Source organism: Pseudophryne corroboree, chromosome 2 (assembly GCF_028390025.1).
Source record: "Pseudophryne corroboree isolate aPseCor3 chromosome 2, aPseCor3.hap2, whole genome shotgun sequence".
NCBI lineage: Eukaryota > Metazoa > Chordata > Amphibia > Anura > Myobatrachidae > Pseudophryne > Pseudophryne corroboree.
In genome coordinates, this window is record NC_086445.1 from 74,964,109 (window position 1) to 74,968,808 (window position 4,700).

Below are 4,700 nucleotides of genomic sequence, written 5' to 3' on the forward strand. Positions count from 1 at the left end.
TTCACGAATTGTATTTCTGCACGGCAGTGTTTGGCAATTGTCGGCAGTGTTTGTGATTTGCACTTTTTAGTAAATTACCGATTTCTACCAAATTGCAGGCGTATTTGACCGATGGTGTATTGATTCGTAATTTTTTCCTAGGACTTCCAAAATATTTCGAATGCCCTCATCACTGCCGAGATTTTTGCTTAGTAAATTACCGAAATGACACTTTGAAGAAAAAACGGCATCTCGGTCAAAATCGGGACCTTAGTAAATATAACCCAGTTTGCGCATAAATTGGGGTGGGGGGGTCTCTGAGACTTAGCATCCCCAGGAATGGAGGTACGGTCTCTAACTAACCACTTTTCCTTATTTTTACAGCTGTGGCAGATGAGTGACAATGCGTGAAAGAGGTAACAATAACTATACACTGTATCTACATAATAACACCACAGCACAAACTAATGAGTGTATTGTTTTAACTAATGCATACCTCTCCACACATAGGCAGAACTCTGGGAGGCAACGGAGTCAGCTGCCGCCGGGCTCCTGCTTTGAAGGGGGGCACCTCTCCTCCTGTTCCGTGTGTTCAGCAACATTAATCAATTAAGTTAATTGACAGCAGCCGGTAACTCTTACATAGCTGACTTCCCCACTAGCCACTACACCTTACAAATCACACCCTTTTTATTATAGATATACTGGAAGCAGACACCTTACTGATGAAGCTATTTGCTCCTATAAAGGAAGCATGAGAATTCCAACTATATGAAGTTATTTCTCTGACAATTACAAGTAACTTCATATAGTTAGAATTATCATACTTCCTATGCAACAGCAGATATCTCCATCAGTAAGGTGCATGCATCAGTGCATGCTTTAGGTTGTGGGTTCTAATCGTGGATATGACACTTGCTAATTAATTGTCAGAGAAATAATCAGCATTGTGAGTGACTGAGCAGATCTATGTAGTGTGTGGCTGGACCCCTACATAGAGCTGCCTAGTTGCAATGGTTTTGTAGTAGCTTCATATAGTTAGAATCTGCAGGTTTACTATGCAGGAGCAAATTATATACATAAGGGGGGGGGGGGGGGCACCAATATTTTTCTTGCCTCCGGGCAATTGGGACAAACTTACGCCACTGTCCCCACATGACCCTCTCCAGGAGGGACAGAACTGAGAATGGATGTGTTAGATATGTCTACTTGTTAAGTGCTGCCAGGTCCCCTTTTACAAGTCATATATCTAACTCCATGTTGTTTTAGACATGAGAGAAAAAAATGAATACTAAAATGATGTCTCCTTCTTTGTCTCATTCTCTTAGATATTGAGAAAAATGAGAAAGGTGCTACAAGACCCAAAGCACCCACCACCACATCCTCTGTTTACATCATGGCATCCCCTGTCATAACTATCACTCGCACCTCCATCACTCCAACCACTCCAACCATCACCACCTCCTTCCCAGACCTGCTGCCAGGACCACCACCTTGGATGGCAACAGCTGTCCTGAAGACTGCAGTATAAGAAGCCCAGTGAGATTGTCATCATTTATCTCTACGCATTCCATCAGTCTTACATACCAACCTGCTTCCTGCAGTCTGCCGTTTCAGCATCAGCATGCCCAGGGCCTGTTCTAGACCAAGCGGACTACACTTTCCATCTGTGTTCCATACCAACCTGCTTCCTGCAGTCTGCCGTTCCAGCATCAGCATGCCCAGGGCCTGTTCTAGACCAAGCGGACTACACTTTCCATCTGTGTTCCATACCAACCTGCTTCCTGCAGTCTGCCGTTCCAGTGTCAGCATGCCCAGGGCCTGTTCTAGACCAAGCGGACTACACTTTCCATCTGTGTTCCATACCAACCTGCTTCCTGCAGTCTGCCGTTCCAGTGTCAGCATGCCCAGGGTCTGCTCTAGACCAAGCAGAGCGAAGGAGCTAATATTTCCTTTGACGCTCCCTCATGGCCAAAAAATAAATAAATTGATACTTTGAAATATCTCCAAGTGCCGCTGTCTGCGTTTTTTGCTACATATCCATCTATACCAGAGGGCACCGGAGCAATTAAGTGGAGTTCAAGTAACACAAGTGAGTGCAGGATACAGATGTGCCCTCTCTCTATGACTAGTCTCAGCGTGCGTACACACAATGCATTCATTAAGGAAGCTGCGTGTAGTCGCAGACACACTGTACACAGCATACGAGTCGCTTTTGCCGTGAATAGCCGCTAGATGAGAGCGGACACATCTGTAAGTTGCAGTATACAGTGATATTGTGAGGTAACAAGTTAAATCACTTTGTCATGAGTAACAATTTGCATTTGATTCATAATTCCTATTAATTATTATAATTACTATTATAATTGCTTATTGCCGCAATAAAAAGGGACGGATGTATGATACGGTGATAAGGGGGGAAGAGGTATTAGCGCACGTTTTGTGCGCTGATACCGCTTTCCCCCATGTATGACGGCTGCGGTGTGTGCATGATGACAGGATCGCTATGCTCCCCTGACCATATCGGTGCTATGCAGGGCAACGTTTGAACGTTCAGCAGCTCTGACCATTATGACACATGCAACCAGGGCCATAACTAGGTATGTGCAGACGGTGCATTGCCCACCGCGCACTTTTCGTGTGGGCGCACTGTCCGCAGCCATCCTGCTAATTGCTGGCTGCCATATGAAGCGCACCCCGCTCTTTGCCGTGCGCTAGAGTGCTGTTTAGTGAGAGTGTTAGGTGACCATGCTCCCGTGTGGCCCACCCAGCCTTGTGATGTCCTGTTCAAGTGTAGGCGGATTCAAGGAGGAGGGGGTTGCACGATACGGATGTACACCTCTCCCTGTCGTTTAGAGGAAGTTTATTTTAATTATTATTCATAATGCAGCTGCCCCGGTGGTCCAGTGGTTTACGCGGCTGCACCGGCAGCCGCAATCTGGCTATTACTGCCTGGGCAGCCGCGGGCATGTGATCATACTCCCAAGGGGGTCCCAGCTGCAGCGTACATACAGTACTGCCGAGGCCGGCGCGATGCGGGAGCAATGCTGGACGGTGCTAAGCTGAAGAGGCGCCACCCACGCTCTGCCTCATACTACATCCTGCACACCTGAGCCCAGAGAGAAAGGAGCAGCAGCAACTGCAGCAGAGCTGGAGAGGGATATTGCCCGGCTTCTTCTCTCCACTGACTCCCGTCAATGCCCTTGGCCAGATTGGGAGACACACTCCGCAAGCATGCATGTACTCATTGTGCTGTCATCTGCCGCTGTTATATTGTACTGCCAAAGCTCCTCTCGACATGGACACTTTCACTGCAAACTCAGAGGACCCTCAAGTCAAGGTTACATTTTCCATTTAAATTGTAGCCAGACTCTTTTAAAACACATACAACATCCATGTGCTCTACTATAGTATTATTAGAGATACAATATATACATGTAAAATGGTAGTCTGTGTGTGTTGCATTGGGTAGGAAATGTCGGCAGGTGGGATGCTGGCAGTCAGAAGACCGACTGCGGCATCCCGATGCTTAGAATCCCAAAATGGGGAAGGTAAGTATACTTACCTTAACCCAATGCCCCCCTAACCCTCCCTCCCCGCAGCCTAAACCTAACCCTCTCCCCAGGGCTGTAACTAGGCGTGGGTGGATGGTGCTTTGCACACAGCGCATTTGTGCTGTGTGCACACCAGCGGCATCCACCCCAATTGGCCCCGCTCCGCCCCCCTCCTCATTGACTGATGCAGCAGTGCAGTGTCCCTGCACCGTACAGGCTAGGCTGGAGAAGCACCTCCTCCCAGCAGGGAGACGCGCCTCCTCCCGGCAGGGAGACGCTTAGGGGATGCCAGGAGGATGAAGTGGCGGTAGCTGCTGCTCTGATTGTGTACCGCAGATACAGCCGTCACCAGCACAGGGACATCCCCCCGCCGCCATGGCTGCCTGCACTCTAGTCATCATCACATAGGTACCGCTGTGTGTCTCTCCCCCCTCTCTCTGTTTCCTCTCTCACTCCTTCCACCCCTCCCGCCCCTCTCTCTATGTCACCTTCCCATCACTCTCTCTCTACCTGCCACCTTTATCTCTTTCTCCCTCCCAGCCCTATCTCTCCCTTCCTCTATCTCTCTCATGACTTTAGCTGCCATAATGTGTAAAAGTGGGCTCTACCTGCCGTACTGTGTAAAAGCATAATATGAATTGGTATTATTTTGTGGCCACACCCCTTCCCCATGAAGCCACGCCCCTATAAACCAATGGGGGGGGGGGGCGCCGATGCTATTTCTTGCACACAGCGCTAAAATGTCTAGTTACGGCGCTGCATGCAACTATTGAATTTCGACAGCTGCAGGTGGCATTTCCCTACCTCCACAGCAGGGACAGAGCTGCCCTAATCTGTGGAAGCCCCGGACTCCGGGCTGCACAGGAGATCTAACGTGAGTAGAGAGATCCCCCAAGTATTTACTGAATGTAACAAATATCACATCCCAGGGACAGGTGCTCTGATAGAAGAAGCTAATGTGATCACTTTATAATCAGGTTTGGATCTACTACTTCTGCACATGTGCGGCTATCAGACCATATGAGTGGACGGTACCCATTCTCAGAAACTTTTGCGCAATGCAGACCATAGGTTACTATGGCATTACCTGCCAGGGCCAAACTGCTTGGTACAATTTACTTGGTTACTTAATATATTTTTGTTGCATATGCTGCAATGTTATTTTAT

At 48.3% G+C, this 4,700-nt stretch overlaps 1 long non-coding RNA gene across 1 annotated transcript; it reads left to right on the plus strand.

Moving 5' to 3' along the window:
• Positions 1–357: 357 nt before the first annotated feature.
• Positions 358–1,947, plus strand: LOC135050512 (uncharacterized). Its single transcript, XR_010241640.1, has 3 exons — positions 358–395; positions 490–610; positions 1,308–1,947. It is a non-coding gene; the product is annotated as an uncharacterized LOC135050512 (long non-coding RNA).
• Positions 1,948–4,700: the final 2,753 nt, after the last annotated feature.